Source organism: Plectrocnemia conspersa, unplaced genomic scaffold, assembly GCF_051122295.1.
Source record: "Plectrocnemia conspersa isolate PC_06_02 unplaced genomic scaffold, ASM5112229v1 ptg000012l, whole genome shotgun sequence".
Taxonomy (NCBI): Eukaryota; Metazoa; Arthropoda; class Insecta; order Trichoptera; family Polycentropodidae; genus Plectrocnemia; species Plectrocnemia conspersa.
The window spans coordinates 4,108,774-4,121,399 of record NW_028277176.1 but is presented as its reverse complement, the minus strand read 5'-3'; the positions used below and the strand labels follow the sequence as shown (position 1 = coordinate 4,121,399).

The 12,626-nt window shown below is 34.0% G+C and overlaps 1 protein-coding gene and 2 long non-coding RNA genes across 5 annotated transcripts in view; 2 read left to right on the top strand and 1 right to left on the bottom strand.

The window, feature by feature from the left end:
• The window catches only part of Sema1b (Semaphorin 1b), a 231,758-nt gene that overhangs the window by 203,549 nt on the left and 15,583 nt on the right, over nt 1–12,626 (bottom strand). The gene's annotated exons all lie outside the window — the stretch shown is intronic.
• LOC148227980 (uncharacterized) lies at nt 574–3,669 on the top strand. Its single transcript, XR_015811769.1, has 2 exons — nt 574–967; nt 1,231–3,669. It is a non-coding gene; the product is annotated as an uncharacterized LOC148227980 (long non-coding RNA).
• LOC148227979 (uncharacterized) lies at nt 10,677–12,049 on the top strand. Its single transcript, XR_015811767.1, has 2 exons — nt 10,677–11,926; nt 11,966–12,049. It is a non-coding gene; the product is annotated as an uncharacterized LOC148227979 (long non-coding RNA).

Genomic DNA, 12,626 nt, shown 5'->3' with positions numbered 1-12,626 from the left:
AGCATTTAAAAATCATATGAACAGTTGAACAATCATTTTCAAACATGAACAGACGTCGCATCTCGCATATTGCACCATAGTTAGTCTGCACTTCAATATTACATGATTTAAAAAAAAAATGATATCTATCCTGACCATTATTATTACGGACTTCTAATATGAAAGTATCGGTCAAAGTTTAGTCAAACCGAATTTTAGTCAAAAGGAAGGCGCAAAAACAATTATCACTTCTCAGTAGTCAAAAATTCATATCAAAAGCAATAAAATTGTGTCGGCGCCGTCTCATCGGGAACGCTCGGTAACGGGCGTTCCCACTTCGACGGCATGATTTTATTGCTTTTGACGTGGATTTTTGACTTCTGAGAATTGATAATTGTTTTTTTTTGCGCTCTCATATTGGTAAAAATTTGGTTTAGTTATGCTTCATTTGATTCTCACTTTTGAAAGCCATAATAAAAAATAAAATTCTGTGCGTTCAAAAATGTGTTGAGAACCATTGATTTTGTGTAAATTAAAATTGTGAACAATTAACTAAATACTATTTACAAGGATGAAGCGAACCATTATTGGGTGTTTTTTTTCAGGTAGTGGTCCCAACATCTGGAATAGGTACAGGGTTAATTCTAAATAAATGACATATAAATAATATTTAAGAAGCTTAATTTTTGTAATTAAATAAATTGTACCGCAGTAGATGCAATAAGATTTTTTTTGTCCGGTAAAGGTTTAAGTGAAACTGCAAGATGGTCCGCTTTGGAAGATTGTTATTAAAAGTGGTATATACGTATCCCGTAGACGTAGGATAGACGCATGGTCTATCGCGCATCTTTTGCGCACAAAAGGATAGTTTTTAGAGTGCTTACGAGTGATTAATGGCTCGATACGGATGTACTGCAAGGTAGCCACTTTCAAAGATCGTTAATAAAAGTGGTAGATGATATTATGATATTAGCTGTTTTTACGCAGGGTAGACGCATGGTCTATCGCGCATTCTTTGTGCATAAAAGGATAGTTTTTCGGGTGCTTACGAGTGATTAATATTGCACAATAGTTGTTTTTACGTAGGATAGACGCATGGTTTATCGCGCATCTTTTGCGCACAAAAGGATAGTTTTTAGAGTGCTTACGAGTGATTAATGGCTCGATACGGATGTACTGCAAGGTAGCCACTTTCAAAGATCGTTAATAAAAGTGGTAGATGATATTATGATATTAGCTGTTTTTACGCAGGGTAGACGCATGGTCTATCGCGCTTTCTTTGTGCATAAAAGGATAGTTTTTCGGGTGCTTACGAGTGATTAATGACTCGGGACAAATGTGCTAACAGGTAGTAAGTGAAATTATGCAATCATTACCAAGTTGTCAAGCACCGAGTAGCCTCTTCTATTGATATTTTTTGTCGAGGCGAGTCCGTATTTCTTTTTCATAATGTTTGAAATAATTATTTGAATGATCTAACTGGTTGGAACTCCCACAGGTTAAAAAAATATAAAGTAGAGAAATAGGCGTAGATGAACGAATTCAATTACAAAAGTTTCGTCCTCGTCTCCCGCTTATAACCGATAAGAGGATTCTCGTCTCTCGCATAAAAAATAATATTGACATTAAGTTGCTGCCTCTTTTGACAATTTTTTAAATACCTAATTTTCGGTTAGTTTGAAAAGCATTGATAGGATGCAAGTGTTAAACAGGGGTGTAAAAACTTTCAAACATCTGCCTTGTTGAGACACTCGAGTTACGAATGGGGATGTGGGGGTTAGCCGTAAATATTCCGCTATCTGGCAAACTAAACAAGACAAAACCAATACTAAAGACACGCAAAATATGAATCATTTATGTATTTACATCATAGTACATTGAGTTTTGCTCTCGATTGATTCAATCAGGAAGTGAGATAAAATGCCAAGCCAAAGTCTATTTGCTTCCTGTATAGTTTGATATATATTAAAGTTATATTCAGAAAACAGTATTCCTTCTTTTCATGAGTGTAAAAGGTTAACCATTCCGCAGTTATATCCATGTCCGATACGTTTTAGTAGCATACACACACATAAAATACGATTCCACAACGAACAAAAGTGCCGTCATCCATCATCCACGATCGTTTACATTTTACCACCGTATATTTCATCCCACCTTCTACAATATGCATACATAGTTTATCTCCTCCCCGTACAGTTTTATCTCGTGTTAAACGGCTCTCCCTAAAATAGTGCTTCCAGTAATCCGATACGAACTGTGTAACTAAATACTATCCCATTCAATACAGAGAGAGAGAGATTATTCGCAATAAAAGTTAGTGCGCAGTTAATTTCTCTTTGTTGTTAGAAATCACGGTTAAATCGCACCATATGTGTTATTAGACTTTCACTGCTTTTTGCCAAAGAATGTCCACAATGGTCACGTAGAACATAATTAACTCTCTTTTTGCCATTAAAATTCTGCTTTTTATTATGATCAATCAAAAACCGGCATCGTCGGATTTTTATTCATGGCGCAATTTGAGAACGATCCACCCCACGTGTGCACAACGGTGTGCTAAATGATACAAACAATCTTGAGGCACGTGGTCGGGTTACAAAGGGAGGTAAAAGAGCGTTTATTGGGAAAGGACGAGAGAATCTGAGCAAATGTGGCACACGAAACAGCATCCATCATTCGGCAACGTGAGATTCCACAGTTTCGAGTGGTGGTGTTAGAACGTCAGAAGGTTAAATATAAACAAGATGATGTTAGCCATACTTGGTTTATCAACAATAATTATTCAAAATTACACAACAGTGTAATGTAATCAAAAACAACATTGTATACGATTTTTAACATAGATCATTTTATTCATAATTTGTCACTTTTGTGTTAAAAATGAAAGTTTCATTTCAAGATTTTAGATGGATATTTGATTCGATTGATATAATGCTATCATAGGCGAGATATAAATAACATGCAAATCGTTCGATGCGAGAAAATGTGATGTGTGCTTTATCTGATGCGATGTTTTGACTTGGTCGCATAACAAACAGCACGACATTTCTTATATTTGTGACAGGAGCGGTATTACGAGCCGTATGGACGAAATTGGATTTTTATTCATAGAATATTCGCTCGCTCGTCTGTGTGTAGTGGCACAATGAAAATGACATGCCTTTTGGCAGTATCGCCCCTGCGATAAGGCATACTCGCTTAAAAGTCAATCTAGATATGTTAATCATTGTACAAATTTGTTTTTGACTTGAAACATTACGATAAAGTACCGTGATGCATTCCTTACGAACTTCGTTGATTTAACAACACTTTTGGGTACAACATAAATCTTTATATATACGGTTATTTATATTACGCTGTCAGATAATTTGCAATGTCTCAATTTTTGTTAGTTGAGCTGTGGTTCATTTTGTAAAGACCGAATCGGCTGACTCTAGGTCAGTCGACGAGAAGATTATTCTCTCTTTAACCGACAATATTGAGTGTGAGGTATCGAAGAATGAATAACTTTTTACGGTAAATCCGAACTCTTACATTTTTTTACTAAAAATTAAATTACAAAAATAAATATTTTTGGGATATTCATTTTGTATAAAAAAAATATAAAATGAGACATCTGTGATTCTACCAGGGCTGTGGAGTCGGAGTCGGAGTTGGAGTCGTGGTGTTTTGGCCGGAGTTGGAGTCGGAGTTGGAGTCGTGAAAAATGAGCGACTCCAAGCATTTTTTTAAATTATGAAATTTATGAATTTTTAATTGCGTAATAATGAATGTGTATAGCGTATGAATATTAAACGCGTAGAAAAACACCAAAAATACCTGATAAAATTAAACTTTTTTGAGTCGGAGTCGGAGTCGGAGTCGGAGTCGGAGTGGAGTCGTGTTGTTGGTAAATATTGGAATCGGAGTCGGAGTCGTGTTTTTTTTTAACGACTCCACAGCCCTGGATTCTACATATAAATCGAATTACAGCCGCGGCCAATTGAAAGTTTCATAAGCAATATTTTACGAATTCTATTATTAAAATGTATTCTTTCATTAAAACTTGTTCTATTGAATTTTTTTATGATCAAGTGCATCTGTGGTAATAATTTATAAGATATTTTAACTTGTAAAGCCTCCTCAGTTGCACGTTAGCCTCGGTTATGTAAATAAATACAAACCTAAAATCATGTAGAGATCTAAATATCGGTAAAATCTAAAATAATAGCATATCTCGAAGAAAATGTTTCATTTCTGGAGATAGCGCGAAGAATGGGGGTTTAGTGGTTCTGTTATTCGAAAATTTATTAATAAATATTGGGTATTCGGAAGCGTATGACATCTGCTCAAGAAGAGCGCAGAATAAATGATATCATAAAAAATATCGATTCAAAACTGCTCATGAAATATAAACAGAATTGCGATCTACTTTAAACTCGAATATTTCGAGACAGACAGTGAACAGACGTTTGGTTAAAGCTGAATTTAAAGCGTGAAACTAAGAAAAAATCCTACTATTTACTGAAACAATTAAAAAGAATCGCCTTGAATGGGCAAAGGCTTATCGCCATTGGATCGTCGAATATTGGAGAAGAATGGCTTTCTCTGACGAATCCAAATTTAATCTGTTTGGAGCAGATGCGCCGTAGAAAAAGCGAAAGATTTCATTCCTTATGCATTAATCGATTCATGAAGTACTCATCCTATGTGATGATCTGGAGGTGCATGATAGCTTACGAATTGGGCTCTATAAATTTCATCCAGAGCACAATGAATGCAAAAATATATAAATTGGTTGTATAAAACGACTTTATTCCAACCCTTGAAGAACTTTCCCAACATACTGCTGAAACCATTTTGCAAGACGATTCTGCGCCATGTTCTGTGAGTCCAGATACAGTTTTTACTTTTAAACTTTCACTAAATTAAACCTCTATCTATAGACTACAAAATTAATGGGAATCACATTATTAACATGGCCAGTAAACAGCCCCGACTTGAAACCAATTGAAAATGTATAGGCAATCAAAAAACAATTAAGAAAAAAAATAAAAAACATATCATGTAAGTGTGTGAAGAGGAGATCGATCTTAAAATAATTGAAAATTTGTATTTATCGATTACAGAATACAAGAATTTATTAAAAATAAAAGTTAAATTACATCAAAATAATTTTGTTAATGTATAATAAAAGTGTTTTATTTACAAGCTTTTAATTTATAAATGTCCTCGATATTGTTTTCTATGAATAGACTAAAAAAAGGGCCGCGCGCACGTGTTGAGTTAGAGGCTCGCCATTATGCACTTGCTGGGACGACGAAAAAAATGCCCCTTTTTCTGAATTGACGCAATTATACCTTCCTAATTTTACAATACCCGTATTTTTTTAACAGTATTAACGAAATACGAAAGTTTGGAATTATAATTATCTATTATAAATTCAAAAACGTGTAAAAAATGGATCAAAGTTGATAAAATAATCAAAATATAAGAACCGCCATGTCAACTTCAATTGGTCACAGCTGTATATTATTTGTGTCAATCTAGATTTACAGTGACATAAGTTTGTTTAAATTGCGTCCATTTCTTGAATTATTAAAATCCACGTGATTGGAACGTAGTTTTAAATTTCAATTCACGCGATTTAACTCATAGGATGACGCGTTTTAACTTTGGCTTAGTACTGACACGCTTTAAAGCTGAGCGACATAAGTCAGAAGTTTGCAAACTTTGAAGTAATACATTATTTTGCGTCAAATGCTTTGCATATTTTATGCTAATCCCTTTCTCAAATGTATGTAGCTGGGAGGAGTTATTTAATTGTTACATAATGGCGGCCCGCTGAAATTACACGTGCATTAATATTCAGTGTATTGTTTTAACACACACGCGACCGCAACCGGGTCGTTACGCTTCAAGGGTGAGGGAGAGAGAGAGATTGTAGTCCTTACGCCTTTGGAAAGATCTAATTATTGCGGTTCTGTGAGAAATGCCCGAGGACCGTGGACCGCAAATAGAGGGCTAGGACCGCGGCCCTCTGCGTAAAAGTCCTAAACAAACTTCGGCAAGAATAATGAGCCCCGGCCCAGGCGAACAGTGGCCTAAACGCCCCTGACTTTTACCATAATGAATCCGGATTTATGGTCGCCGTACAAACAGGCAGGCGGATTTTTTAATGTTGAAATATTCAGAGCGGGTCTTGCGACTGATAAATATTGAATGGGGTTTATTTTCCAATCGATTCGGTTAATATTCGGGACGTGTTGCTTCATCCGAGAGCGATTATTGTAAAGAGAGATTTGGGCCCGCAAATCCGTATTTGCATGGGGAGCCTAAAACCGCAACTACGTCCAAACGCAGAGATGGATACAAAAATATCTCTCTCGGACACTTGAAGTCGGGATGGGGTTCCAATGGGTTCGAAACGGGATACGAAATTATCCGTGTTTTCCAATTTCGATACAATTTGGATTAAAATTAATATCAGGCTTAAAAAGATTTTATTTTTCTCCAATTTAGAACACAAACAAAATGTATATCATAACAAGATGTTTTGATAATATATTGTGGAAATAAACTTTTATATTCATATAAAATTTACTAGTAACGTAACCATTAAAAAAAATCAGAGTATATAAAAGTAGTATAAATCAATCAGGAGTAATCCATGCTTAATACCAATGAAAAATATAATTAATTTATCTTATTAAAAAAACACAATTTAAATTAAAAATATAAATCTACAGATATTTATGTATTGTTGTATCTTATAAAATAAATTAGAAATTTATTTTTCGCGTTTCCTCATTTCTACTGGATTTATTTTTAATTATTTTATTACACCTTTGACACTACTGAAATTTAAGCGCTTTTGTTAACCTGTTTACCGCCACGCGCATTCGTCTGAATCAGTGTTTTTTAATGATACTCAAGGGAGATGGCTAGCAACAATTGTTTTAAAAATCAGTTTGTATTCTTAATAAACGTTTACAATATTATTATCGTATCCGAATTTGTATCTCGGTGGGAGCGTTAGGCTAAATTTTATTGCATTATTAGCATAGCCTCTTCTCAATGAAGTTGCTAAAGGGCGGTGTCTACAATCCATCAATGCTCAGCGACTCGCGTCCCTTATTCTGCGCATGAGAACGATTCTTTTCTCAACGCGCTTGCCAAGCACAAGAATGTTTTCAGCGATGGCCAAGTGGAGCTGTAATGATGCTCATCTATTTTAACCCATTCACCGCGGATGGCTTTTATAGAAGTCATCAAGAAAATCGCCAGTACTCATTGGGCACCCAAAGGTGCCATAAACCTTTTGAGTCTAATAATATTGTTATGTAGTATAATTTGAGACTGTAAATCACTTGAATTTATTGAACCATAATATTTAAAAAAGTATGGCATGAATAGATGTCCCCCACATATTAAGAAATTTAAAAATGGCGCGCAAAAATATCTGCCGCGGCGTACAAAATGTTGATTGTTAAAAAATTGTTTGTATAATGGACATCATGACGCACTGGGAAAACTTGTCAAGCCACGATGGTCAGAATTTTATTTAAAATCAGAAAATAAATATTTTTAGTGAAATATATTTTAGAAATTTTTACATTATTTTTTTATAGCATAATTGTATCCCCTTATTTTAAGCGACATTTACTTTATTAGCTTTATGTTATTTAGGCAGAACAGCTTTAAGCATATCTGATAAAAGCTTAATAAATCAAAATAATGAACAAAATACGCTTTTTAATTGCTGAAATTCCAGAAATAACTGATTTTTTAATGGCTGCTATTGATTTTTTTATCTCCTATAAATCAATACGAATAAGTCTGTCTAAAGTAATTTCTTATGGCATGCTGATTAATATCTTTAAACATTTATTCCTTTAATATTTAATTAAAATAAAGTCTTGATACATTTTATGACTTTGATCAACAGCCACTTATTCACTTTGTAATAGATTGGACTTTAACATCCAATAAATAAACCGGAACTAATTTTTATTTCTTTCTATAATTCACAGTACAATCAAAATTATTTCTTAAATTTTACTAAAAATGATCCAAAATCATAAATAATGCCTAAACCGAGAATCTGATTGGAAAGTCAAACTACTTTTAATTTGACATAAAATATTTGGCAATTTGAGATATTTACAATTAAGTTAAAACACTTTTTTTCAAAATAAAAAATACGGAAATTTACCAGTATATTTAAAACTCTCTAAAAATATTTTAACTTCATTTTAATATTTAGCGCTATTTTACATAAAAAAAAATACTTAAATGTCAAGGGTCAGAATTATTTTTGAAATTTATAATATTATTTGGAAACTTTAGTTACAGCAGTTTAATATCATTATTTTATTTTAACATTATGGTAAACTAATGTCAGTGTTATAAGATCATCATCGGACCAAGATTCAGACGGTAGACTATGAGGTTGCCTACTGTTTATGTAGGAATAGCGCAGTCCGTAACGTCTCAGACTAGTAACTCTGAAGTTTCGGGTTCGAGCCCCGGCAGTGGCACTCATATTTTTATTTATAAAAAATGCGCTATCATTAAAAGAAACTGGCTTCAACTGCAGTGACATTTATTGATTAAATTATATTACACATAATAATATAGTTGTCATCGATTCTCAGACTTTTTCAGTCTGGTGTTTAATACTTGTATGTATTCAGAATGTATTATTTATCCAGTTGGTACAGTTTTTCACCGCTGTAACGCATAAGGCTTATGTTCCAACGGCAGATTTAAATACAAAAATGTGTATACTGTCGATTCTGTAAAGACGTACAGTAATATATTCACCAATTGCATTTAAATAAAATCGAATAATGGAGCTATTCAAATAGGACATTAACCCAAATTAAACGACAACGCTTAGAGATAACGTCACATTCGATCATAAAATAACAAACGTGTCATAAAACTGCAAATACCGTTAAAAATACGCATTCTATTAAGCTGATCGTAAACATTTTTTTTATAAATGGAATTTTATGCAAATTAGCATAAGTATATAAGCTTATTTTATGGATTTGGTTGAGGGCAGCTGCGCAGAGATGCTCTTAATCAATTTAAGCGACGCTCGATCTACTCGGATCGTCCTAATAAAATATATATTAAATATTTTTGAACCGATAAACTTGATAAAAGTTAAAACCGTGGAAGCGTGAAAAGTCTTATTCGATTAAACCTAAAGCTTCTCCGAAGTAGCGATGGGGAAAAACTACCCTTTACTTTAGTAAAATTACGAACATAAAGCACAAAGAGAAGATTTATAACGTCGAGACCTGTTTGATATGCATCAAACAATTGTGAAACATTATGGCTGTTGTGTCCAGCATTGGAGAGCGAACGGTACCGCATACAAAAGCTAAACTTTACCAATTTAGCAGACATCGATTTGTCTTTGTTGTGTCGGGGACTTCGTGTAAGGAATAAATAATCAAAAGGCACCAAAAGACAAAAAAAAGAAACACACACAAACATACATGGGATACCGAAATGGACACCAGGGGCGCCGCGAGCCTCCTCTGTATACCGAAACGTGACGTTGGACCGTAAAGAGTACATGTAGCAGTTACCAGTGTATGTGTATGTAGGTATAGTGGAGTTCATCACGCCATGTCCCCGGGGACTCGCGAACTATATACAAAATGTTTATATGTGTACGACAGGGATATTTGCATACAAACCCAGACGGAGACCTCGCGAGCCACGCATTTTTTTGCACGCGATTTTACAGCATGACAAGTCCTTTATTGGATTACATTAGCGGCGAATGTGCTGTGTGCACCCTTCGGTGCTGGTAGCACGCGAGAAATGTCGCTGTGGTGTCAGTCGCGAGCGAAACAATTACAGTACTTTTGACGTAGGTTGGATTGAAACAGTAGCGGCAATGAATCAGGACTGCCTTATTCATTATGCGAAATAGGTGCAGTGCCTAGGGCAGAGGCCTTCTATATTTTTTAGTGTACGCGTATCACATAAAGTAACATGCGAGCAAAAATAACTGACACGCCTTTATATATGCATTCATTGAAAATATAGATTGGCCCTCGTGCACCGGCAGTATGTATAAACAATTCCAATCAATCATAGAAGGCTTGGAACGCTCTGGCAACAATTATAAATTACCTGACTTCAGGAATGATTTTAAGTTAGACAGAAAGGATAAGCTTTAAGAATTATAATATAGATAAAATAAGCCTGTATAATGTTAACGCTTTCAACGCTTGGTAGCATCATTCGCAAGAAGTAAAAGCCGCGCGATCTATCTTGTTATGTACAGCTTCGGATAGAACGCCTTTGACAAAGTCAGATATGTTCGTAGAAGCGAAAGAGACGAGATTTAGTAGTGAGAATGTCAATAGGTGCGCTGGTGTGAGACAAGATAGAGGATTTACAAATGCACATAGAAGACAACCCCGAACCCAAACCCGACACACGCAAAGTCATATATCATACGTCATTTCGGTCAATTGCTCCTTTCGCCATATCTATCGTTTTCCGATAGACGAATGGCGTTGGTCGTCAATCATCCGGACGTCTTCTTTTGCCGCATTCACCCAAAATATTATGTCTATGTCTACAAAATCATTGTTGTTAACCAGTCGATTTCTCAAAAGCAGCGTTTGTAAACCTCAATACTATTTTAAAACTACAGTGATTAAAATCAAAATATTTGAGTAACATTTTTATTTCATTTTTTTAATGTTTTTATCAAGTAAAACTTAGATTTTTTGAACGGATTATATGTTTTTAGATCTTGATTGTAAATAATTAAAGAAAAAAATAACTTTACGTCCAACATATTATTTTAAGCCAATAAACTTGCGATCGGAATACATTTTTACTGGTAGATATATATATTTTTATTAATGAAAATATAATTTCACTGACGCGCTATTTATTTAAAAAAACGCGTTTACATCGATTAAAATATTTAAGAAAGTATTTTATTCGAGTTATTGATGTCAACTAATTATCGAATTATCAGAATAGTGATTAATTTCGACAAAAATGTATTTGTTAAATCCAATTTATTTTATTCAAATTGAATTCAAATTCTAATTAATTTACTTAGGCTTTTTTATTTGTCTATTTACTTATTGTATGCCACCATTTTTTTGTTTTAAAAAATAGTTGTAGGTCGTCACATAACCTGTTAAGCACAAAATGTTCAAAATAAAACCTAGCCTAAGCGAATTAACAAAACACAACTTTACCTAATGAAAGTTCTAAAAATGATTACCTTTCATTAATTAAGCACACACGCACAGATATGTCCGACGGACACTAGAACAGATAGTATGAGCTTAGCCACACGCGCAAACTGTCTGGACTTGGACATCAGTCTTTTTTACGCGTCTATTTAAAACGGTTGTCTGATGAACAAAGACATCAGATTTACGCGATTTTATGTGATTCTGCATTTTAACTAAACAAGCATATTATGAAGCCCTATCTCTACAGTACTAGAAGAGCAAATAATGGCGATTAGCGTCAAAACAATAATTAATTACGGTTTAAAATTATTTTTAGCACACGAATTTAGTTAACAGTCTTTGATAAAAAATACATTTTCAACGGTAAAAATATTGAGTGACCGATGGGTCATAAAGCAATAAAACCTTACCACCAAAATATTATTTTGGACGTTTACTGATGGTGGCAATTATGGTGCAAATTAATAAAGGCAAGCGGAAATGGCTCGCGTCATAAAATCACTTATGGGTCAAATTTTAACAAAAAATACTGGAAACCATCGGATTCGTTCGTTTTGAGCACGGACAGCGGACAGACAAATCTATGTCTTTTCTCACCACACACGATTGGATTTGTCCGCCAGGCATCCGCAACGGACAGATCCGCGCGTGTATGGCCAGCTATAACCTGTTAAGGTCAAGTACGTATAATAATACAGTTTCACTGATATTGATCAGTGAAATACAAAATCAATGGTTTGATCCATTTTTATTAGTTGGTGAAATTATATTTTTATTAATAGAAATACTTATGAAAATATAATTATATGGAAAAATACACATTCACTGTAACGTATACAATATTTATAAATATTTCTAGTTATTAGAAGGAATGCAAAGATAATTTTTAATGTATATATCTGAATAGCTAAGTGAGTGTTATCGATAAAATATGTATACAAGGTACTTAACATCACTTGCCGATTATATTACGCTTTGAAACACGCTTGTGCTTTACAATCTCACACAGTTTTTAGCATTTTTTTGCGAAATTAAACACATTATTAATTTAACCGTATTATGTTAAGCTGTTAGGATCTACACATATTTTTGCGGCTGGGATTATCTGAGACAATATAATATATCGACCCAAACTCTATAAATGAAGTACTCGTTATCTTCGGCGAGAATATTGCTCGGGATGAAGTCCCAGTTGAGCAAAAGTAATGGTGAAATGCTAGTGATAAATATCTGTTCTTAAAATTCATCTTTCGGACCTCTTCATACAAAGTAAGAAGATTATTTTTCATGTTAAAAATTTTTGAAACAAAAATAAAAATTTTCATTAAATCATCGATTTAGATATAATTTAGTAATAATTATGGCACATTTTCTTAATTACTTAAAATAAAAATAACAAAGCGCTCTGAGGCAAAA